This window comes from Aotus nancymaae, unplaced genomic scaffold (assembly GCF_030222135.1).
Source record: "Aotus nancymaae isolate 86718 unplaced genomic scaffold, 86718_ANA_hifiasm-v0.15.2.pri h1tg000025l, whole genome shotgun sequence".
Lineage (NCBI taxonomy): Eukaryota > Metazoa > Chordata > Mammalia > Primates > Aotidae > Aotus > Aotus nancymaae.
In genome coordinates this window covers 26,179,097-26,205,384 of record NW_026988438.1, presented here as the reverse complement: position 1 = coordinate 26,205,384, position 26,288 = coordinate 26,179,097, and the positions used below count along the sequence as shown (strand labels likewise).

General features: G+C 41.1%; 1 protein-coding gene and 1 long non-coding RNA gene across 6 annotated transcripts in view; one reads left to right on the top strand and one right to left on the bottom strand.

Annotated features, from left to right (window-relative positions):
* The window catches only part of LOC135276503 (uncharacterized), a 52,417-nt gene extending 33,200 nt beyond the window's left edge, over positions 1-19,217 (bottom strand). Inside the window, exon 1 of the long non-coding RNA XR_010344025.1 lies at positions 19,140-19,217. This is a non-coding gene — a long non-coding RNA (uncharacterized LOC135276503). The remainder of the gene's footprint in view (positions 1-19,139) is intronic.
* Positions 1-26,288, top strand: part of NPSR1 (neuropeptide S receptor 1) — a 199,967-nt gene that overhangs the window by 87,618 nt on the left and 86,061 nt on the right. The window lies entirely within an intron of this gene.

The following is a 26,288-nucleotide window of genomic DNA, read 5'->3' as shown; positions in this document are numbered from 1 at the left end:
ATCCTTATAAAAGACTAACAGATTTTACTGCAAAATATAAAACTTACAAAATTTAAATTGTCAACTTAAGATTTTTAATATAAATAAAATTATAAATGAATATAAATGTTTACAATATAAATAGTATTTACATAACTGATCAAGAGTTAACATACTCACTAAAAAGGACTTCCTACAAATCAATAAGTAGAAGATAAATACTTAATAGAAGAATAAACACAAATATAGAAAGAAGTAAGACACTTACTTGTGTAAGTGCAATTCACCAGTAAACCTATTTTAAATGCTTAATTTTGCCATAAACTAAATAAATGAAAATAAAAATAACAATGAGTTGCTAAATTTTCCAATAAGAAAAGGTTTTAAAAAATAAGAAACTTTTTATTTTATTGGACAAATTTTAAAAATTTTCTTATTTTACTGGAAAAATTAAAAATTTCCAATAAGAAAAACAAGTAGGTAGTACATTAATCCATTTTTATTAAATAAACCTAAAATGGAATCAACAAAATATTTAAAAGTATCCCTGGGTTATATTTTGCTTTTTGGTACTTTCTAATTATTCACCAATATGTACTAGTTATGTAATTTAAAAAAGTGATTTTACATAAAAAATAAATAGTATGATAAATTGTTGGCTCCTAGAGAGGGCCAATCTTGGAAAATAATGCCCCAGTACTGAAAACTGTGTACGTTGCACCTTTCAGTAGCAGGAAGGAGGGGGTGATTTTTCACTTCTTTAGATGAAGGCCAGGAGCTGAGGGTTAATAGTGCACAGATAAATCTTGAAGGACAAATGAGGTTTTCCACGTGGCCAATGGAAGGAGAGATTATAGGCAGATAAATAGAACATGCAAAACGAGAGGAACACAAGACAGCATGGGGCAATGTAGTATCATAATAAAAATAAGCAACACAAGGCCAGGTGCAGTGGCTCATGCCTGTAATCCCAGCACTTAGGGAGGCCAAGACGGACAGATCACCTGAGGTCAAGAGTTCAAGACCAGCCTGGCCAACATGGCGAAACCCTATCTCTATTAAAAAATACAAAAATTAGCCGGGCGTGCTGGTGGGCACCTGTAATCTCAGCCACTCAGGAGGCTGAGGCAGGGAGAACAGCTTGAACCTGGGAGGCAGAGGTTGCAGTGAGCTGAGATTGCTCCACTGCACTCCAGCCTGGGTGACAGAGCAAGACTCCATCTAAACAAGAAAAGAAAGAAAGAAACAAAAAAAACCAACACTTCACTTGGAATTCTCAGTTTGTATAATTCACAACTGATACTAAAAGTCTATCATGTAACAGGGCTGAGGTTGAAATTCACCTCACTGGTTATGAGTTAAAGACAGGGTTTTTTATGAGACTTACAAAGAAAGCGTCAGCAAGAAAAGACACGTCTCTCTCATCTCTCACTTTGGGGAATGCTGAACAGGTCATGAGATTACCTTCTGGGAGAGGGACCCAGCTCCCTTTGCCACGATCAAGAAGTTGTTCAACTTTCTAATATAGCAATAGATAGTGCAAGTTTATCAGTGAGGGGAAGCTAGTGGTAGGGGGAGGAAATGGACCACTTTGGCACCAGGCAGTATGATTTTGATGTCATTTGTTTAGCTGCTTAGGAAAGCCACCCACCGCCAGCTTAAGATTCAGGGGAAGTTGAGATCAGGTGCAGCCCCACCTCCTGACATGGGGAAAATACATTATCCTCACTCATTCATCATGCAGGCAACCTGGGGAGAATTTCCAGGGTTGCTTTTGGACTGCCCTGTTTGTGGTACCAGAGCTCTATGACATTTAATTAATTTTACTTTTACTGAGGCTGGATTTGACTCATCCATGCTTGAAAGGTAGGGTGCAGAACACATCACTAAACAAGCAAATGAGTCCACTGACTGCCAGCAGTCACATCTCGACTTTTCTTCATGCATTTATCAACACACATGCATGCTCACTCACACAATGAGTAACCACAAAGAAGGGCTAATTCCTAATGATGGTGGTGGCCATTAAGAAAGAAATTGGTAGTTCTTGGACACAAAGAGAAGTTCTGGATAAATGACAAAGAAGAAAATTATTAACACATCTAAAAGTTTGAATGTGAGTAAGTACAACAGCATTTTGGAAAAGTAAAGATGATTTGTGAAGCCGTTTTAATGATTTCTTGAACCAATTCAAAAATTTCTCATCAACTTAGAAGTTAGACGAATGATGAAATGGTGGTTAACAGAGTGTTAACAGGTCGCTGACTCATAAGAATCCATGCAGAGCAAAAGTACTATCAAGGCTTTGGAATAGCATATGCTGCAAAATAAAAGTTAGCTGAAATTTTTAGGAAATATTTTTCTTTCCAGAATTTAGATCATAAGGCTTTGTGAAGAGAGGGCTTTTGATAACCACATCTGTATACAAATGTGGACTTAATAGGAGTAATTAACACCATTCATCACAATTGGTCAGTGTTACTATAGAGATGTAATGCAATATTTGTGTAGGTTATTTTCATGACAAAGTATACTGTAATTGCATTTAAATTACATTACTTTTGCATTTATAGAATCTGTGTGGAAGTCACAGTTTTTCCATCATAAGTTACTGCTTTCTATGGAAAGAAATTACATGACTTTCAAGAAAATGGAGTTTCACAGCTGTCTTGAGATATTTCTCTTTTGAATGCCAAAGACTACTTTGGTACCACGATACAAAACTGGGAGGGGAAAGGGACAGAGAGAATATTGAGGAGATGGACAATGAGGTTGTCTTTAAAGCCATGCAGAGGTTAGGGTCACAGAGGAGTCATAGTCATGGGAGTAACAGAATCAGATTAGTGTTTTACAAATATTCCTCTGAAAATGACATGGAAGATAGATGGGAAAGAAACTGGATTGGAGAAGGCAGGTTGACAACTTGGGAAACTAATTTAGTAGCCCTGAAAAGATGATGAAGATCTAAAGTAAGCTTCAAATCTACTGGTCCTCAACTTTACCTAGATGTTAGAGATGGCCAAAGAGCTTTTGAAAGTACAGATGTTGAATATCATTCCAGATCAATTATATCTGGGAGTGACATCTGGGTATCAATTTGTTTAAGTTCCCCAAACAATTGTGATGCAAGGTGAGAACTGAGAATGCTACTCTAAACCAAACAAGGCAATAAATGTGGATACATTCAGAAAGCATTTAGGAAACAGATGATGACTGAATGGTGGGAATGGAGAAACAGGCACGGGTCAACTTCCAGATGTGTGTCTTGAACAGCTTGGATGATAGGGTAGAAAATATGAACATGAAAAATATGGAGGACCTGCTCAAAGCTGAACACATTTCAAGCTTTGAAAAAAAGCTAAGGTATAATCTCTTCAAAATTTAACCTGCTCTCCAAGCCCACAGACTGGGAGTGGCAATCAGCAAGGAAAACCCCTATTATTCAAAAAACAATCTTTTCTGTGGGTAGGAAAAGTAAATCTTCTCAAAAGTCACAAGACAAAAATCACTTGACCAAAGGTGCTTGTACTGAAGGAAGATCTGGATGTTGAAACAGCAGCATCCCATTATGAAGATTTTGCTCCTAGGTGAGACAGATTGATGAGTTCTTCAATACTGAGATGGAGCAAGTGTCCTCAGAGGACAATGTTTCTCAAGAAAGGGGTCTAAATGACCATAAAGTTTTATAATAATTATCAGATTTCAGTCTCCTTGAAAACCCAGTTACCTCCAAGTGTGTTCTCTGTTACCTCCTGCTGGCCTTATATTTTCTCTCTTAGCTTGCCCTCTTGGTTGTAGTTTTTTCTGAGATGGTGTTTTGCTCCGGCGCAATCTCCCCACAAGGGACCTCAGTATCAGTAGGTGTACATCACCTTTAGAGCGAGTAACCAGTCACTATGGCCATGGATGGACTACTCTGATTGGCCAGCCCTAGCTCATGAGACCACCACAGGTGGGAAGAAAAAGAGTCAATACCACTTAAATCATGTGAATGAAGACCTGGTTTGGGGAAGGATAACTGAGATAGTGCTGTTAGAAGAAGAAATATTTTTAGGGTAGGCAAAAACAACAAATGATGAGTAGAACCTCAAGAGAGTCCCTCCACTCCCTTGGCCCCCAGGAATGATTCATGGGTTACTGTTCCTCTCTGGTCTCCATGTATCCATGCACAGCCATGTGTGGAGGCAGAGACAACCATGCTAGAGAAGAGACCACCCCAGAAGACACAGCTAAAAATGAAGGCAAATTTGTTGTGCCATTCTTGGCAGGGCCATCTCTATTGTTTATTATCCTAGAGCCCTGTTCCCCTCCTCTGTTTTGCTGACCTTGATAAATGAGCATATGAATATATGTTTGTAAATACATCTATTTCTGCATACCTTATGCCTTCCCTCCAAAGAATAAATTAAGTGATTATTAGAATATAAGAGCTGAAAATGTGAGAGCTATCTGCTCAGAATCCAGAGAAAACAGAGTGGGACTTATGAAAAGTAGTGCTTAATTAGTCAGTTTCAAAAATCCTAAAACAGAATTTTCAAATGTTTGTTTCTTTGAAACAGTAGTTAAGGTTTTGATACTCTCCCCTGAGGAAGTCATCTAAAACTGCTGATAAAGCTTTTGGCAATGAGCTTTTCATTACAGCGCTATTTATAACAATAGAAAACCATAAACAACTTAAATATCTAGCATTGAAAGAACAGTTAAATAACAGATGGTAAATCCTTGTAACTAATATTATGTACCATTATAAACAATACTGACAATAAATTTGTAATATAGAAAAAATCTCAAAATGAATAAAAAGCAGAAGAGAAAATTATATATGCACTATAAGCTCCAGCTATATAAAAAAGTGAAGCCTTACATTAAAAACAGGGATGAGAAGGATCATTCAATAATGCAAATAAGAGTTGTTTTGGTGGTGATAAAACATATATGATTGTCATCTCCCAAATTTCTACTTTCCTCTAGTTTTTATATGTTGGGAAAGAATAATTTACCCAAATAACTTACCCATATTTAGTTCTCAGTCTTTATCTTGGTTGAGCTGCCAGCAGAATTTAACACATCTGATCACTCCCTCCTCCCTAAAACACCCTCCCCATCTCCTCTATTTATGTGTTGTCTGACACACAATACTGTGAATTCCTTAATAGCGGGTACTGTGCTGTACTCATCTTCATCTGCTTTTTCTCTCCTTACCCAGATTGAATTCCATACTCGTTTTTATTAGGCTGTTTTTCACATCCTCAACTTCCTTGACCCTGCCTCTTTTCATGATATTACCTGGCAAAACTAAAATCCCACTTTTTTCTTTGTACCCACACAGGAGAACAAGGCTAGAAACACACACACACACACACACACACACACCCTACTGACTCTTCTTGCTTGCTTCCTCTATCTATCTATCTATTTATCTATCTCTATCTATCTATCTATCTATCTGGCTGCCGTTAACATTTTTTCCTTCATTTCAACCTTGGTGAAGTTGATGATTATGTGTCTTGGGGTTGCTCTTCTCAAGGAGTATTTCTGTGGCGTTCTTTGTATTTCCTGAATTTGAATGTTGGCCTGCCTTGCTAGATGGGGAAGTTCTGTATAATATCCTGAAGAGTGTTTTCCAACTTGGTTCCATTCTCCTTGTCACTTTTAAATACACCAATCAAATGTAGATTTGGTCTTTTCACATAGTCCTATATTTCTTGAAGGCTTTGTTTGTTTCTTTTCACTCTTTTTTAATCTTGTCTTCTCACTTTATTTTATTGAGTTGATCTTCAATCTCCGATATCCTTTCTTCTGCTTGATTGATTCAGCTATTGATACTTGTTATGCTTCACGAAGTTCTCGTGCCATGCTTTTCAGCTCCATCAGGTTATTTATGTTCTTCTCTAAACTGGTTATTCTAGTTAGCAATTCCTGTAACCTTTTTTCAAGGTTCTTAGCTTCCTTGCATTGGACTAGAACATGCTCCTTTAGTTCAGATGAGTTTGTTACCACCCAACTTCTGAAGCCTACTTTTGACAATTCATCAAGTTCATTCTCTGTCCAGTTTTGTTCCCTCACTGGCAAGGAGTTGTGATCCTTTGGAGGAAAAAAGCATTCTGGTTTTTGAAATTTTCTGCCTTTTTGTGCTGGTTTCTCCCCATCTTTGTGGATTTATCTACCTTTGGTCTTTGATGTTGGTGACCTTTGGATGGAGTCTCTGAGTGGACATCCTTTTCGTTGATGTTGATATTATTACTGTTTGTTAGTTTTCCTTCTAACAGTCAGGCCCCTCTGCTGCAGGTTTGCTGGAGTTTGCTGGAGATTCCCTAGACCCTGTTTGCCTGGGTAGCACGAGCAGAGGCTGCAGAACAACAAAGATTGCTCCCTGTTCCTTCCTCTGGAAGCTTCATCACCTCCAGATGCCAGCCAGAGCTCTCCTGTAGGAGGTGTCTCCCAGTCAGGATACATGGGGGTCAAGGACCCACTTGAGGAGGCAGTCTGTCCCTTATTAGAGCTCGAACGCTGTGCCAGGAGATCTGCTGCTCCTTTCAGAGCTGTCAGGCAGGGACGTTTAAGTCTGATGAAGCTGTGCCTACAGCCCCGCTTGCCCCAGGTGTTCTGTCCCAGGGAGATGTGAGTTTAATTTATAAGTCCCTTCCTGGGGTTGCTGCCTTTTTTTCAGAGATGCCCTGCCCAGGTAGGAGGAATCTAGAGAGGCAGTGTGGCAGCAGTGGCCTTGCTGAGCTTCCATGGGCTCCACCCAGTTCAAACTTCCTGGGCTTTGTTTACACTGTGAGGGTAAAACCACCTACTCAAGTCTCAGTAATAATGGATGCCCCTCCCCCCAGCGAACTCAAGAGTCCCAGGTTGACCTCAGACTGCTGTGCTAGTAGTGAGACTTCCAAGCCAGTGGATCTTAGCTTGGTAGGCTTCATGGGGATGGGCTCTGCCAAGCCAGACCACTTGGCTCCCTGGCTTCAGCCCCATTTTCTGGGGAGTGAACGGTTCTATCTCGCTGGCATTCCAGGTGCCACTAGAATATATATATATATAAACTCCTGCCACTAGCTCAGTGTCTGCCCAAACAGCTGCCCAGTTTTGTGCTTGAAACCCAGTACCCTGGTGGTGCAGACACTGAAGGGAATCTCCTTGTCTGCCAGTTGTGAAGACTGTGGGGAAAAGTGAATTATCTGGGCCGGAATGCACTGTTCTTCCCAGTACAGTCTCTCATGGCTTCCCTTGGCTAGGGAAATGAAATCCCCTAACCCCTTGTGCTTCCCAGGTGAGGCAATGACCCACCCTGTTTCAGCTCACCCTCCATGGGCTGCACCCACTGTCAAACCAGTTCCCATGAGATGAACTGGGTACTTCAGTTGGAAATGCAGATATCACCCACCTTCTGTGTCAATCTTGCTGGGAGCTGCAGACCAGAGCTGTTCCTATTCAGCCATCTTGCCAGCAAACCCCTGGTTTTGGCCATTATTTCTTTAAATACTTTTTCTGTCCCTTTCTCTCTCTCACCTTCCTTTAAGATACCCAGAGGTGAAAGTTCAGGATCCTCTCATGTTTTTTTTGACAGTTTGTTCAGTCCTGAGTGTGCATTTGAGCTCCTTGATTCACTTATGCATATTAGTGCTTTTGAAAATTGTTATTCCTCCATATACCTTCTTTTCCAATCTCATTCCTCCTAGGATTTTTGATCTATTGTTTGTCCTGACTGTTATCACTTGCCCCAGGTTGCTGTGGACAATGCCTTTAGCTTGAAATATTTTTCGCAAATGTGGTTCAGGAAGCTCTATGACCCTGGGCATATTTGAAGTTAGGTAAAACAAAGGCACACTTTGCACTGATCCTTCAGGGAGCTGCCAGAAAGGTCAAAACATACCAACAAAATTCTTCAAGAATAAAAAGTTTATCTGTCCCCTGTGGCACTGGCAAACTAGAATAGTATCTTCATGGCCACCACTACTCTGGGGAGGAAGGGTGGCAATCAGACAATTTTAAATGCTCTAACACTGTCTTACCACAATGCTGCAGTTCTTTCTTCATTAATCTTCCCCTGGTTGTTGTTAGTTTTTCGCTATGTTTCCTAGTTCTGTGAAAGTTGATTCTACTGGTTTTTGCCAGCATTCGTTGCTGGATGTATGCAGTGTTAGAACACCCTACTCTGCACTACAATGTGAGCAACATAGAGAGATCCCCTCTCAAAAAAAAAAAAAAAAAAAAAAAAACCAAAGAAAGAAAGAATCGCAAATATTTTCCACGAAACTTAATTTTCTCTGGAATTCTGATTGAGAAAGATTACAAGCAATAAAAGAATCAAATTAGCTGTATTCAGTAGTCCTTCCTTATCTAGTTTCACTTTCCACGGTTTCAGTTATAATAGTGCAGTAGAATGCTGTTCATTTCTTTATGTGCCTGATTTATAAATTAAATTTTATCATAGTTATGTATGTATGTGTAAGAGAAAACATGGTATATATAGGGTTCAGTACTATCTGCAGCTTCAGGCATTCATTGGGACTCTTCAAACGTACCCCTCACAGATAAGGCGGACCTTTTGCTTCTTAACCACGTGTTCTTCCTCCACCCACCCCTGCTTAGCATTTCTATCATTACATAATTATCTATTTGGACAACTGTATCATGAGGTTTTTACTACCACAATGCATGTTAATTAGGAAATGTGAAAAACAAAAAGTTTTAGTCTATTTCTTGCTCTTGAGTTTCAAGTGATTTAGAAAGAAAAATGAAAACCAGGATATCTCGATCCAGGAATGGGAAAGCATGAGGAGTATGCAGGGAGGAAACAAGAGCTTAAACATGGAGGCATTTCTAAGAGAGAGATCTTAAGCCCAGTACCACCCTAGGGCAGACACTGATGGGAATCTGGGGCATGAGACAGGAGTTACAGGTTGGAGAACGTCACGAGCAAGGGCATCTGTAACCCACCCTACCCACTTTTTCCAGAGACAGTACAGAGAGTAAGTAAGGCACAGGGGACCTCTTCTACATATTGAAAGTAAGAAGAAATGTCTATATGAGTGTCTAGGCAGAGAGCTTGAAACAGCCACATGTGGGTCTCTGCACCTGCAGCCTGGTGCAGGGATCAGAAGAATGTACTTACTCTGAGCAACAAGAGCCATGCCTTTGTGACAAAGCCTGTGGCCCAGGAGGCCCTGCAGTTGGAACAAGGAGGCACCACTTTGATTTGCTGACAGCTAAGTGCAAGGTGGGAACAGAGATATCTCAAATAGATGTCAATAATAAGAGATGACACCAAGGACCAGACATCTTACACACACACACACACACACACACACACACACACACACACACACACAGACTTGATATTGCATACATTTTCTAAAGCTTAAAAATGACTACAAGCACAAAGAGTAAATACTTAATTGCCTGCAATTAAGTTTATTTTTTATTTTTTTGAGATGGGGTCTCACCCTGTCACCCAGGCTGGAGTACAATGGCACAATCTTGGCTCACTGCAATCTCCACCTCCCAGGTTCAAGTGATTCTTCTGCCTCAGCCTTCTGAGTAGCTGGGATTATAGGCAGGCATCACCTCACTTGGCTATATATTTTTTTTATCTTTAGTGGAGAAGGAGTTTTACCATGTTGGCCAGGCTTGTCTTAAACCCCTGATCTCGTGATCCACCCATCTTGGCCTCCCAAAGTGCTAGGATTGCAGGCATGAGCCACTGCACCCAGCTGCAATTAAGTTTTTGTTATCCAGCAGAGTAGGAGATTTTACTAGCAATTAACATCAGTTTTAGACAATGATAAATGTTATTTTTATTATACAACTACAAGCAAATATGTAATGAATGCTCAGATTCCAGGACTCTATACCTGGGGTGATGGGTGGAACAAGTTAAAGAAGGGATCTGAACACTGCTGCCTCGCTGCCTTCTTTATATGGGGACCATATCACAAATGAGGCTCATGGTGGCTCCAGTCATGTTTACTGTGCAGCAAGGCTCTTGGCCAGAGAACATAATTGATGTGCATAGAGCTGGAGCTCTTGCCAGCTCTCGGTGGAAGGGCCTCTAATTCAAAGAAAAAGGAGTTGGACCTCCGCCAGTCACGTACCTGTTATGCTTTCATATAGGCATCAGTTAGACCCTGATTTCAGTCTGACAAACCAGAAAATATAAAACTGTCAGGATCAAGGCACACTCTTTACTGGGAGTGTTAGCCTGGTAATGGAGAGCAATGTTATTGCTCTAAGCATTTGCATATCTACTGATCAGACCTCTAGGAAGCTGCTATTATTCATGCCAGCATCTGGCCGTGAAGGAAGACTATTTCAGGACTCACCATCACAGCCTCTTCACACTCAGGCCATGCCACAGTCACTAACACAGCTTCAGAATGGGGCAGGAAGTCCCCAGGGTGACCTGACAGGAAGCAGCCTCAGGAGGGGGCCAGAGCATGAGACTGGGGGTGGGGGCAGCTAGGTTTTATTTACTCTTGGCTGTGTGACCTTGGGCAAGCTGCCAGCCCATTCTATTCCTCTCCACATGCCATACCACCTGGAATTCCTATATTACTAAGTCACTCCTGGGCCAAGGTTTGATGTCCCCATTAAAATGAAAATGCTGTTGGGAGAATAAGTGGCTTCAGTCATTAGCCCTGGAGAACTAGTTCATCAGTTCAATTTGTTTACAGCTGAGAACTCTTTCAGTTTGTGTGGGTGAGGCACTGGGGGAGCAGGTGGAAGAGGCTTTGCTGGGGTGGGGGGAAATCCGCCTGGGAGTGGGGGTGGGGGAAGGGAGGGTCTTTGTCAATCACTATAAAATCCTAGACAGGTAGGTCTGGGAGGCATAGCATGGGTCATTGCTTGCATCTTCCCCCAGTACCTGAATCCCTGACCAATGGAACTAAGGATCTACACTTAATAACCTCTAGTGATGGGATAATCACCTTCTCCTAAGGCAAGCTACTTGGAACCTCTAAGATATTACTGAGAAAAGACCCTGAGTGCAGCCTTGAAATAGTCCCATGTGTAATGCTTCTCCCAGGTGACAGCCCTTGAAAGTGTGTGACAGGCACCATGCCCCCCTGAATCTTCTCTTCTCCCAAATAAATACTACCTGGTCCTTCCTCTGCAATGTGTGTGACCCAAACAAAGCTGAACCTCTGTGTGGCAACTCTCATCCTGATGTTGTGACCCCAAACCTTCAATTTCAATCTTAATTCCTGGGAATGGGGGAAGGTGTGGGAAATGGCATGAAACAGAGTACACAGCAAAATGTCTTAATATTTCTCGTGATTCTCTAGCTCCTTATCTCTTTTCTTAAAAAACCCAATGCCCATCAATGATAGACTAGATAAAGAAAATGTAGCACATATACACCATGGAATACTATGCAGCCATAAAATAACGATGAGTTCATGTCCTCTGCAGGGACATGGATGAATCTGGAAACCATTCTCAGCAAACTGACACAAGAACAGAAAACCAAACACTGCATGTTCTCACTCAGAAGTGGGAGTTGAACAATGAGAACACATGGACACAGGGAGGGGAACATCACACACCAGGGCCTGTTAGGGGTTCAGGGGCTAGGGGAGGGATAGTATTAGGAGAAATACCTAATGCAGATGACAAGGTGATGGATGCGGCAAACCACCATGGAATGTGTATACCTATGTAACAAACCTGCACATTCTGCACATGTATCCCAGAACTTAAAGTATATTTTTAAAAATCTCTAAAACTTTCAAGAAAAAGGGAAGAGGGTAGAAAGGGGAAGTACGGTGAGGAAAGGAAGGAGATCTTCATTATTGGGAGCCTATGATGTTCCAAACACTTGGGACATTTAATCTTGACAAAGTAAGTATATTCATCTCAATTTTATAAGATAGAAACTAAGACCCAAGGTATCTAAGTAAGTTACCCAAAGTCACAAAGCAATTACTTGGCAAACAATGGATTCAGATAATGACTATATCATAGGCCAGGCCCAGTTACACTCAAAATAATTCACATCTTCCTGAGAGGCGAGCACCGGGGACCCAAGAGGAGGTTGTTGAATATGGGCAGAAAGTGCAAGGGAGACAAGTTGCCAATCACAGCTTGCCCCTGATTGTAATAACTAATACAATTAAAGTTCAATTTCATATCCTTGGAAGGTTTCCTTCATATTCCAAGGCTGACGAGAAATTCATATTCTAAGAATGGGATCTGCTGAATGTTTAAAATTTAGGCCTTAATTAAATCTTTTAAGATGACTCTTTCTGTGTTTGCCCTTAATCTTTTATTTCTATCTAATATTGTTCCCGGACCAAACTGAGGGTCGGGCTGCTGTTTCTTGTGGCTCAATAACAAGATGCAGATGAACTGGGGAGGAAAAGAGCTTTGTCTTTTTTTAAGTAAATAAAAACATTTATTTATTAGAAAACAAGGAGATTGCCAAAAATATATTCCAAAGTGAACGTAGCTCAACACGGTTCAGTTAGGCTAATTTAAGAGAAAGGCCTTGCATTTTAAAAATCACTTTAAAATCAATATATGTATTCTTTTTTTAAAAATGGAGACAGGCAAATATTTTACAAGGGGAACATGAATGCTGTTCTGAATTACAAAAATGCTGTTCTGGCTAGGCCTCTGTTCTTGATGAGGACTCATCAAGAACAGACGCCTAGCCAGGAGTGGTGGTGCATGCCTGTAATCCCAGCTACTCAGGAGGCTAAAGTGGGAGGATCACTTGAGCCCAGAAGCTCTGTGCTGTAGTGTGCTATGCCAGTCAGATGTTTGTACTAAGTTTGGCATCAGTATGGTTACCCCTCTCCCAGGAGCAGGTGACCACTAGATTGCCTTAGGAGGAATGAACCAGCCCAAGTCAGAAACCAAGCAGGTCAACATTCCCATGGTGATCAGCAGTGGGATCATGCCAGTGAACAGCCACTGCACTACAATGTGAGCAACATAGAGAGATCCCCTCTCAAAGAAAAACAAAGAAAGAAACCTGCAATCCTAGTACTTTGGGAGGCTGGGGAAGGAGGATTGCTTGAAACCAGGAGTCCAAGACCAGTCAGGGCAACATGGCGAGACTCAGTCTCTACAAAACTAAGAATAAATTTAAAATAAACATAAATAGAAAATGAATTTTTTTTAAATTGATTTTTAAAAGAAAGAAAAAATAATAGAAGGCTTTGGGGATCAAGGCAGCCCAAAGGGATTCCTGGAGTTTCCAGCACAAAATAGGCATCAGAGACTTTATCTGGATCTCAGACCAACACTAGAAGGAAACCTGGACATTTTAAAGCCCTTAAATTCACTTTGACAGTTTTATGAACATTTGTTGAAACCTTGCCATGTCCAAGAAGGTCACCCAGGATCAAAACTTCTTCCCATCCCCTCTTCTCCCCCTATCCTTTTCTGAGATCCACAACCCCTTTGTAGTAGGTGGTCAACCGGACATAGGACTCGGTTTATCAAAACTTGCTCTCAGGAAATAAAAAGAAGACAAGAAACACAATATACACAAGAACACATATTCTTATACATCAGTAACTCTCTCTGAATAGTCTGTCTCTGGATTCTGTTTGATATAAGAGTGGTTGCTTCCGAGGAAAGAACTGAGTGACTAACAGTCAATTTGTGGAGAAGGGTGGCTTTCTTAGTTTTAGTTTTTATTTTTATTGAAGTATGAAGTCCAATCCTGTGCACACAAGTATCAGCTGACGAATTTTCACAAACTGAAGATACCACTGTAACTAGCACTCAAATTAGGAAATATTACCAGCTTCCCCCATGCCCTCTCCTGCCAATTCCCAGTCCCATCTCTTCCCCCAACCAAGAGTAAGCCCTGAGGCACAGACAGGCTTCACCTAATTTTATACTTTACTTTTTCTTTTTATAAACAGCTTTATTAAACTATTCACATAACAATACAGTTCACCCATTAAAAGTATAAAACACAGTGACTTTCAGTATATTCACAGATATGTATAAACATCACTGAAGTCAATTTTAAAACATTTTTATCACCTCAAAAAGAAAGCTAGTAACTTTTAGCTGACTCCCCACCTCACATCCTCCCCAAGCTTCACTAACTACCAGTCTGCTTCCTGTCTCTATGAAATTGCCAGTCCTCTACATTTCATATAAATGGACTCATGTAATATATTGTCTTTTGTGATTGGCTTATTTCACTTAACATAACACTTTCAAGGTCTATTTTTGTTGTAGCATGAATCCATATTTCATTTTTCATGGCCAAATAATATTCTATCATATGGATATACCACATTTTGTTTATCCATTCATCAGTTGATGGATATCTCAGTGGTTTTCTACCTTTTGGCTCTTAAGAATAAAATGCTGCTATAAACATGGATGTACAACTTTTTGTGTGGACAGCTTTTTTTTTTTCTCTTGAGTATGTAACTAGGAGCAGAATTGCTGGGTCATACGGTAACACTGTGGTTAGCATTCTAAGCAACTGCGGTTTTGCATTCCCTCCAGCAGTGTATGAAGGTTTCCATTTCTCCTCATCCTTACCAACATTTGTTATTTGGGGATTTTCATCACAAATACATAAAACAGTGGTTACCAGAGTCAGTCAGGGTGGGAGGAAGGAATGTGGAGATTTAGGTCAAGGATATAAAGTACCAAATATGTAGAATGATTTAATTCTTTACATAACTGGAATCTTACAATATGTGAGCTTTTGTTTCTGACTTCTTTTGCTCAGCATTAGATTCAGGAGATTCATCGTTGTTTCACGTAGTTGCAGACTTTTAGTATTCTTTATAAAAGAAAGTCTAAGTATCTATGTATCCTTGAACAGTCCAGGATACATCATTTTGTGAGCTACTTATTTTATTATTTGTGCTACCTGAATTTTGTATTATGTGCATGTATTACTTTTTTAAAATGTCCTAAAAATACTTTCAAGGGCTTTTAAACTAGGATTGGAAAGTTAGCTCCTTCCCTACTGACAAGTAGGCAGAAAAAAAGAGACAATAATAGCTAATATTTACTGAATGCTCACAGAGCCAACTCTTTGGGGAAAATAATCTTTTCACATATGTTTGCATTTAATCCTCCAAATCACTCAAACCTATAGGTATTCTCATTACCCTCATATTAGACCTGCAGAAACTGAGACTGAAGGAGGTTGAGTAACATGTCCAAACCATACAACTAGCAAGTGGGGAATCACAGTACACATACAGGTCTCTGACTGTAAAGCCTGGGCATTCGCCCTCCAGTTACACAGCTCCGATTACACTCAGCTGGGAGTTCAGGGAGCCTGCTAGACATGGGAGGAGGAGCTGAAATGAGAGCACCTGAAACTGCCAGCTCAGTCCAGCTCAACAGCTCAGATTGTTCCTTCCCCCCTTATATCCTAATTAATCAAATGCTCTTGAACATCAAAGAGAGTGAGACTGGATTTTTTGTTAAGATGAAAGAAAGGAATCTATTCCCATCTGGCACCTCCAAAACGCTCCTATTCGAGCGAGCAGGGGGCACTTAGTGCAACCTTCATGGCAGTTTAATAATTTCCTAAGATTTCAGGGAGATTTAGCAATGTCACAACCAATCTGGATCCACCAGCACTTGGGAATAATGGAAAGAGCAGGGGTCTAAGGTCTAGGGCAGGGGTCAATCAACTTTCTCTGTAAAGGGAAATATTAAATATTTTAGGCTTTGCAGGTCCTCTGATCTCTGTGTCAACTACCCAACTCTGGCATTGTAACATGAAAGCAGCCACAGACAGCATGTGACCAAACTGGCATGGCTGTGTGCCAGTAAAACCTCATTTATGGCACAGATATTTGAATTTCATATAATTTTCATGTGCCTGGGCATGTATTTCTTTTTAAAAAAATATTTTTCAACCAGTAAAATATTTAAAAGTTAGTTTGAAAGCTGCACAAATAGGGGACAAAGTTTAGAGACCTGAATTCAAATCCTCTCTCAACCATTTGTTATTTCTGTGGCTTTTGACATGTTACATTCACAAACTTCGTTTCTCTCTTGAGAAAATGAGCAGAGCAGGTGGCACGCATTCAGGGCTTCCCTTGTGGCTGGCACTGAGCCACATCCTTTATACGCTTTACTGAATTAAATCCTTATGATAACCACAAAAGTCTGAAATTATATGATTGCCTTCCTCAGATAGTTATAATGATTAAGAAATTATGTGTATAATTGTGTCTGAGCTGGCCTCCATAGTTCATTGAGCTTGATACTTCCTGTTGTATGCAAAAGTTTCCATGTTGGTTCAATGAGAGCATGCCTGCTTCTTTTTTTTCTTTTCTTTTTCTTTTTCTCTTTCTTTTTTTTTTTTAAGACAGAGTTTCACTTTTGTTGCCCAGGCTGGAGCGTAATGGAGCAATCTTGGCTCATCACAACCTCCGCCTCCCAGGTTCAAGCAATTCTCCTGCCTCAGCCTCCTGAGTAGCTGGGACTACAGGCATGCACCACCACACTCGGCTAATTTTGTATTTTCAGTAGAGACGGGTTTCACTATGTAGGCCAGGCTGGTCTCAAACTCCCGACCTCAGGTGATCCGCCCGCCTTGACCTCTCAAAGTGCTGGGATTACAGGGGTGAACCACCACACCCGGCCTGCCTGCTTTTTCTAATACCTGTGATGTTTTGAGTCCCTATATTTGTATTGCACTTAGAGTGAATAATTAACTATATTATTCTATTTAATTACAGTTACACCAAGGTCCAATTTACACTCCAAATTTCACTGAATCAAAAGCTGAGTCCACACTTTAAATAGTCACTCTTTCTACTAGGTTGGTGCAAAAGTAATTGCCACACTTTTAATGGCAAAAACAGCAATTACTTTTGCACCAACCTAATATATATGTGCACAGTAGGCAGTTTGGCTCAGACACACTTGTTCAAAACATTGCATTAAGAAAGGTAATACACGTTAAATACCCAGCAAAGAGCCCGGGATGCAGGTGTCAGCTAGTGTTTGTTCCCCACTTCCTTCGTGGCAAAGATTAGACTTAGCTACTTTTTGAGAAAGGTGAGTACCACCAGAAGGACAAGGCCAAGGTCTTATCAGACACACTGGAACACACAGCCTTTCCAAGGAATAAATCCAACATATTTTGTGTGTGAGTTCTGGCTCTGAAGCCTAGCCTGTTCTTACACTGACCCCCCAGCTTCTGCCTTGATCAGTCACCTACTAGTCTGGGTGTTGCTTCCTCTCACTCTGCTGTCTAGTGACCCAACCTCCGCCAAAACCCTCCAGCTTTCTTCTTTCTTCTGACTGTTCTGCTAGTCTGCTCCACATACCTGCTCCTACCTTCTGATGCCTCTGTTGAGCTTTGGCTCCAGTCCCCACTCAGCACCAACAACTCACTTTGCCCCAGTATGGGGTGCAACAGCTCAGACTCTTTTAGATGTCTAATCCTGGACACCTCAGTTTGCTTTATAAGCACAATGTAAAAAGAGTTTCATTGCTCAGAGCCTGTCAGGAAGCAGAAGAGTAGAGTGGTGAAGACAGCCATCATCCTCTGGAATAACCCTAACTGGTGTTTCAATCCCAGCTCCCCTGCATACTAACACTGGGTGAGTTACTCACCAGGTCTATGCTTCAGTTTCTTCATCTGTAAAATGGAGGTTGCAAAAATATCACCTATCTAATAGGGTTATGGTGATGATTAAATTAGTTCTTCTATAGAAAGTGCCAGTAGCAGTGGTTAGCACGTAGTAGGCACTTTATATGTGTTAGCTGTTACGTCTGTTTGCTCTTAATAGCATCTATATTTCTGATTCCTAGATCTCCCCAGAGAGTATGAAGTTCGTGGTGTTTCATGGGAACATACATTAGGCCACTTGCTGAATCTCTCTCTGAGCTAATAATTAACACATATGTTGGATAGTAGTTTACCAGGAAAGCCTATACTGGTCTGAATGAGAAGAAACTTGCCGAACAATTCTAAAACTCACTTCTCAGTGTAACAGCAGCCCTTGCTCAACGTGTTACCCCTATCTTCAGTACTGTGCAGAGGCCACAGCCATCACATTCTGCCAGCTCTTCCCCTATGGGTTGAGCAACCATATTATGTGTCTTCCCAACCAGGACAGTTTTCATTTTTAGCTTCTTGTTTTGACATAATTTCAGGATTACATAAAATCTTCAAGAGTAGTACAATACCCCCATGTATCTGTGCTCACATTCCTGAAACGTTAATGTTTTTCATATTTGCTTTGTCATTTTGAGGAAAGGTGTTCTCTTTCTGGGTCCACAAGGGGGCGTAGTTTTAAGGGGGAGAACTTCCCAGTGCCATGCCCCCCTCCCATCTCTCTCCATCTGGGAGATTTAAGGGTCTATGTTTACATTTTGCGGGTGCGGACAGAAACTTAAGAGGCAATCACTCCAGTGGCAGTTCTAATGAACTCCTTTCATTGGCCTGGGGGGGTCTTAGAAAAGGTGGGGGTTCCTCCCAGGTTAAAAGTCCCCTTCTTCCACAGCCCTTCAGACTCCATGTTTGGATCCACTTCCACCAACACTCTCTTGCTCGTGGAAGCTGCTTTTCTCTCTCCTGGATTCCCCTCTGGAGTCCCCTTCCACACTCTCTCGTGGAAGCCTGTCTTCCCCTCCTAAACTCCATCTCTCTCTATTCCCTTCCACTCAGGGTGAAAGCTGCTTTCCTCTCCTGGATTCCGTCTTTCTGGATTGTCTCACTCGGTGTGAGAGTTAGCTGTTTATTTCTCTCTCCTCCTTTTTTTCTCTCTAAATAAATCACTTTCTACTGACACTTCTGAGTCCAGAATTAACTGCGCACTTCGCTGTGGTCCCCTCTCTCACTCTTGAGAGGGCAGGAGGCCAAGAACCTGGAGAAATATCCTCTCAGGGGAGCTGAGGGCACCCTGAACCCCTGAACCCCAATAATACATTTTGGCGAGCCAGCCAGGAGAGGGGTACACCAGAAAAAGGGGTACAGCCAGAAGAGGGGTACAACTGGGAAAGAAGGGGTACAGCCAGAGAAGACTTCCAAATCATGAGTAAAACCAGCCGTATTCTGTCCTGTCTCTTTAAGAATACCTGCAGCGGCGGCAGCCAGGCAGGGCTTCAGGGAACCGGAGCAGAGGCTGCCGAGACTTGGAGGCACGACCCAGCCCATCTTAAGCGGCGTGGGCCAGCAGGAATTAAAAGCAAAGGTTTTTTACCTTCAGGCTCTCTCTCTGCTTTCCGTCTCCTTCTCTATCCTTCAGATATTATCTCTGGAACCAAAAGCTGAGGGAGCCTGTGGGGTGGAGCAGGGGAGCACTGCCCCCAGGGCCTTTCGCGCCCAGCCGGCTGGGAACAGCCCAGCTCGGGAACAGGAACCGGGACCTCCTGCGGCTCAGCTGTGCAGCAAGGAGAAGCTGGGCTGCAGAAGACAGCGGGGAGGGGCGAGGTACAGCTGAGCCTGCAGGGGACCAGGGAGCACGGCGGCCTGGCGCATGGCTCTGGCAGGCCTCTCCGGTGTTCCCCAGTCCCAGGCAGCAGTGTAAAAAGGCTTCCACAGCGGGTGGGCCTACTGGCCGCGGGTCCCTGTGTGGGCAGCAGCTTGGGGAGTGGCCCAGGCGCTCACGTGGTTCCGGCAAGGCCAATAAGGCCACGGAAAGCCGCAGGGATGAGGGAACTGACGGCCTGCTCAGCTGTAGCTGTGAACACGGCTTTTAAACTGACGCTGCAAGAGGTTTTTTTCCTCTCCTGGAATACTCCCGATCTACCTCTAGATGTCCTTCCACACCTCTGCGGTTTTTAACAGGAGGCAATCCTGGGGCATTTGAAAATGATGGGACAGTGGTGTTATCACAAAGACTGGGGCAGCAGGGGTTACTTCTGGCATTTAGTAAGCACAGTCCAGGGATGCCAAATTTCCTGCACAGGACCATCTATCCTAACACAGAATTGCCCTGTACGTAGCATTCCTGTTAATAAATAGTGATCTGATCCCTGAACCACTCATCATAACCAGTCTTTCTTGTGTTCTAGTCTCTCAATGATTGGCTTAGTTCTTTTCACCTTATCGGCCATCAGTTAATTTAGTCACCACTGTTTTCATAGTGGGAATTTAATACATTAGATTTATCAAATGTGTTAATCAAATGTATTAGATTAGCTAGCATGCATTATAGCAAATAAAATAGCCAGTCTTCATTGTAGATCTAGTTTAAACAAAGCCTCTACCTCTTACGTGTCAATTTTTGCAGAAAACGTTATTCTAGCCAGTTGGCTAGAAGCCTAGGACTTACGTTGAGACAACCCTCTAATTTCCAGTTCTTGCAGCTCTCTGTCTAGTTATTGACACTTCGTTGCATCAGCACCAATAACAGGTACCCAGGTTTTACAGGGCAAGCATTTCACTAAGCACTTTACATGCATTGTCTCATTTAACCCTCACAGTAGCCCTATAAATCAGGCATTCTTATTATTACAATTTTACAAAGGACCTGAGATTCAGTGTGGTCAGTAGCAAGCCCGAGATAGCACAGCTGTCATGTGACAAAGCCAACATTCAAAATCCCACAGGCTCTAGTACCCACACTGTGTACACTACCCATACATGTAAGAACACACCCAACACAATGAAAAATAAAAACTGAAACAAGAAGGTCATGAAAAACATTAAATTGTAACTGTAAAGAAAAAAGAACCAAATTTAGGCTGTGAGTCACTGCAAAGTTACTGCAACCAATCAGAGTTTATTCCGTGTTTCCTAGTTAGTGGCTAAAACTAAGGGCAAAACTGACCAAATATAATTTGTTGTAGTCTGGAAGGAAATGCACAGCAAGATGTTTCTTGATCAAGAAAACTGATACTATGGAGCTTTATATTCAGTACTTTGATGAAACAGCACTAAAATGTCCTCAACATCTCTACAAAGAATCAGTAGATCTCTAAGAGGAGCCAGTGTGATGTCTGAGCATAGGCACGTAGGCTACTCGGCAGACAGACTCAGCATAGCAGTCATCATCACAGTAATTTCCAGCATCCTGGTAGCTTTCTCCCTGGCTTTAGTTTTGAATAAGTAGGATTTTTGCTAAGCTCTGACATTATGCAACAGAGGCAACCAAAAAGACCATCCCTAGAAAATAAAATGATCTTGGGCCCCTTCCTTCCTTACCTCCTGCTTCACACTGGATTCTTTGGGAAGCAGATGCTGAAACAGAATCAGGGGACAAAAATCTGGGGACAAGTCACACCTGTGAAAGCAAAGGGAAGAAGTAAGATTGGGCTGGAGGACCCATCAGAGCCTGATATTAACCTGACAGTCCCTGCCAGCTCAGGAATCCTTTAGGATTCCCATGTTGGGTGGAAATAACTAGACCCTTCTACTGGAACTTAGTCATCGGTAGAGGTTGTACCAAGAATAGCAGCTAAAAAGCTGAGGCAGACCCCAAGGAATCTAACAGCTGGAGGATGTCAGCAAACCATATTCCTCACAGCTGGACAGCAAGGTCTTTGTTGAAGGGGGATCTGAGCAGCATATCTGTGTATGTGTGCCTCACTTCCCTGTGTACTAGCCTGTATCTGATTGCAGCATAATGAGATGAGAAACAAATATTTTTTGTTGCAATTTACCACTTTCATCTCAGCCTGCTACCACTTAACTTTCTTTGGGCAAAGGGAAAAAGACATTTGAAGAGCTTGCCTCTTGGATAAGTGAAAATGGAACTCTTCTCTCCTTCCCTTGGACTTCTAAACATCCCAGATCATTTCTGTGAATTCTTTTTACTAGGAAAATAGCATCCTTGAAAAGAGAAAACAAGTTGTCTATGTCTTATACTTACACTCAGAGTCAGCTTGAGCCCCATGTTGTGCAATGAAGTACATCTTGTGCAATGATAATTACACACCACCATGCCTCAAGAAATTTCCCCTGAAAGTGGAGTGAGGAGGAGAAAGATGGAGGCTCGATGCTTTAAGAAAACATTTGTTCTTGCTGAACCTGGTGCTTGTGCTTATGAGCACAGGAGTTCTTCCTCACCGAGCAATGACTGAAAACTCAGGTAGGCCAATTGGCCTCACTTAATGACCGTCTCCATTTCTGAATACAACAGAGGCAAAGAGAGTAAGTTTTATGAGGACCTGGGTTTCCTTAATTAGACACTAGATTTTCATTTGGTTGGGGGGACTAATGGAGAAAGGGAGATGCTAGTGGCATCTGTAACTTGTTAAGACTAATTGAAACTCTCAGGAACAAAGCTTTCTGTGAAGAGAGTGCTCTAATGAGAATGAATGTGATGATTATTTACCTAATTGGGCAATAATGACTGAGGTGCAGGCCACTTCCCCGGGATTAATAAAGAACCGGGGAGTTGACAGTTTAGACCATTAGGCTCAGCTGGTACTTCATCTTGGCGAAGGGCACAGTGCCAGAATCATATTAATATTGTAAAATGAGCCCAAAACACAGAGATATAAGAATATACTTTTGGAGAAATAATTTTAATTGGCTAAGTACCTGACAGGTTGGGCAATTCAGTTCCATCATTAAACAAAGTTTCACACAAGTTCTTCAGGACTTGTTCAATTTAGAGTGTCCTCAGCATTTGGTGGTTAGAAAGAAAAGTGGAAGAGGGGCCCTTAGCAATATCAAAAGTAGTTTCTTGTGCAACCAAAAGCAAGCAAGCTTTTATTTTACACACACACTCACTTTAAAAACAACACTAAAGACATGGAGTTGAGCTGGAAGCATTGCATACTCTGGAGATACACAGTTGATATTGTTACCCACAGTGTCCTTCCAGGAAAGCCAGAGATCATCCGTAATACCACAATTAAGGCTAAAAGGATCTTATATTACCAGAAATTTCAATGTCTTCATAAAAATTGTGTTTGCATTCAATATCTCCCTTATCCAGTGTGACAAATATTCGTGTACTACTCGTGTTGAGAAAAAGGGTTACTCAGCTTGCTATGTATTCATTATTCTATGGCTCTGCTCTGCAGGGGAAAGTGCAAACAGCAACTGAGAGCAAGCAGGAATCTAAGACATGGGACTCAACTTGCCCTTTACACAGCGTGAATCCTACACTAATGGACTTTGCATTTTAAGGAAATTTGTAAACATGTTTAACTGGACATTTCTTCCTTTATCTAGCAAGTGCTGAGTATCTTGCCAGGCACTATGAAAAAAGATAAAACTATAAACATGAGCAAGGCACAGCCACTGCCAATCAGAAGCTTACAATCTAGCAGAGATCTTAAACTCCAGGGAGCTCTTTTAGATATTTGCTTAGGGGTCAAAATTTCCAATCACACTCCTCCTTCCAGCATCTTGATTCTGTAATCATTATTTTAATCTTCATTGAAGGAGATGATTAATGTGGTTCCATCTGCTGTATGAAATCACCCATGCTACAGTCAGCCAATCAAGCAACAGCAGTAATAATGTACTGCTTCATTTAATGGAAATTTATCAAGCTGTTACTATGTAATATCACAATTCTAAGGCCTGGGGAGGTAGAGCTGAATTAAAAATAATAAACTCTGTTATCCCATAGTATAGTGGAATAGGAAAGAAATACAAAAAAAGTAATTAATGTGTTAATGTATTATAGTTTCTATAATAGTAGGGTAGGAAGATACACAGAAGTGGGAATAACCAATCTCAGTACTCAGAAAAGGTGTTATAAAGGAGATAACCTTGAATTAAACCTTGAGGAAATTGATATTCTTCAGGTAGAGGTGTATAAAGAGCTTAACAAACCAATGGAGCAGCATAAAGAAATGGCATGGCAGTGAACGGTTGGGTATGGTCAAGGAAACTCTCTCAACTGCGTCTTCTTCACGGCCTCAACAGATTAATCCATGCTCTCCATTCTCTCAGCAAAACACCCGGAGTAACTAAACTCCCATGACTAGCAGGATATTATTATACATGACAAACCTGTCAATTTATGCTTTCCCTTTAGAAAGACATGACTTTTGTTTTAGTGAGCCGCAATAAAACTCAGTGCGGGAGATACAACTATGAAAGATGAAGGAAGATTATAAAAATCTCTATAATGAGATTCTGCCTCAGATTGCTTTGCTGGTTTCTCAATTGATTACTCCCATTTAAAGAAACCAAAACTGAAAATTATAAAAGATAAATTATGGGTATATTTTATGCAAAAAAAGAATCAAATTGAAACAAAATCTTGGCTCTACATTAAAGAAATGACAAATGCATGTTTATGTTTTTTATTAAAATGGTTTAGGGTAAATTTGTATGTATGCTTTATTTCTTTAACCAATGTTTTAATCCATTAACCAGCCGCTATTATTAATGTGCTGGTTGAAAGGGTTTCTCTTAATGTATGAATTTAAAATAGAATGAGGGAAGATCAGACTTGAGAAGAAGGAAAGTCACAGTAGGACATTTGGAATTTATTCTCTAGACCAGAGGTCTGCAAACTCCAGCCTGCAAGCCAAATCCAGCCTGCAGGTTATTTTTATAAATTAAGTTTTCTTGGAATACAGCCAGACCCATCCAGTTACAGAATTGTCTATGGTTGCTTCCACACTACAATGGCAGAGTTGAGTGGTTGTTACAGAGACTATATGCAATTATGCAGGAGAGTTTAGACCATGCCTACAGGAAAGGTATGAAATACTATGCACCTTCCTAAACACTTCCCCAAACAAAACCCTTAAGCCAGCAGGGGACCAAATGCTGTTGCCCCACCAGAGCACCAATAAAGGCAGATAAATGACTGAGAAAAACCCTGTCCCTTGGGGACAGAGGCCAGAAGTGGCATCACCAATACCATTGCACATCTCCTACTTCTAGGGAAGGGCATGAAACTCTATTGTATGCAACATCCACCACAGATACAAGGCAGGAGTTTGATTTTCATTAAGAGGAGGAATTGGAACACTGAGAATGCCCCACCCTTAAGGCCCAGGCACACAGGCCTGTACGGGTCTGTGGCTGAACTCAGACAAAAGAGAAGCCTTACAACCACCAGTTTAGCAAGCATTGAGTAACAAGCAGTAGCAGTATTTACAGCAAAACAGGTGCAGCTGAAAGCAGAGAGTGGGGCATTAAAACCCTTCAGCACTTCAACTACTATGTTAATAGAAAATCCAAATAAAAATTTGAAGCCCTTAGGAGGCTGAGGATGATCCTACTAACAACAAAACTCCAGTCTAGCTAGACTCCTAAGTAGATTGATTTCGCACCCCATTCTAACAACTTTAAAGAATTTCCAGGCATAAATACTATGTATCTCAGTATTTGATGATCTTCTACACATAACATTTTCCATTTAATCAAAATGTATGAGACTCAAAAACAAAGTGCAACCCACTGTTAAAAGCCAAAGCAATCAACAGAGCCAGAGACATGATTCCAATGTTGGAGCTCTTAGACAGGGACTTTAAATAAAATAATTACAATGAATAGGAAAAAGACATTAAAAGTACTTCATGAAAGAGGATATATGGGTGGCAAAAAAGCACTTTTAAAAATGTTCAACAGCTTATACACTATTGATGGAAACGTAAATTAGCTCATCCACTGTTGGAAGCAGTATGGAGAGTTCTCAAAAAACTTACCTACCATTTGTCTTAGCAATCCCATTACTGGATATATACCCAAACGAAAGCAAATTGTTCTGCCAAAAGGACACATGCACTCACATGTTCATCATAGCACTGTGTATATTCATAATAGCAAAGACATGGAATTAACCTAAATGCCAGTCAACGGATTGTATAAAGAAAATGTAGTACATACACACCACGGAATACTATGCAGCCATAAAAGAAAATGACATTATATCCTTTACTGCAACATGGATGCATCTGGAGGCTATTATTCTAAGTGAATTAATGCATAAACAGAAAACCAAATGCTGCATGTTCTCACTTATAAGTGAGAGCTAAAACTTGGATATACATGGACATAGAGATGGAAAGAACTAGAACAAGAGACAAAAACCTACCTACTGAGCACTATTCTCAGTACCTGTGTAATGGGATCAATCGTACCCCAAACCTCAGCATCACACAATATACAAGCCTGCACATGTACCCCCTGAATCTAAATTAAAGTTGAAATCATTTCTAAAAAAAAAAAGAAAAGAAAAATGAACAAATTGAGGGAAAAAAAAAGATGTTCAACATCATTAGTCATTAGAGAAATACAAAGTAAAGCCATGATGAAATATCACTACATACTTAGTAAAACAACTAAAACAAAGCGCACTGACAGTCCTGAGTGCTAGCAGGTACCTAGAACCACAGTCTCTCTCGTGCATTGTTGATGGAAGTACACAGTGGTGCAGCAACACTGGAAAACTGCTGGGCAGTTTTTTATAAAGCTAAACATGTATTTA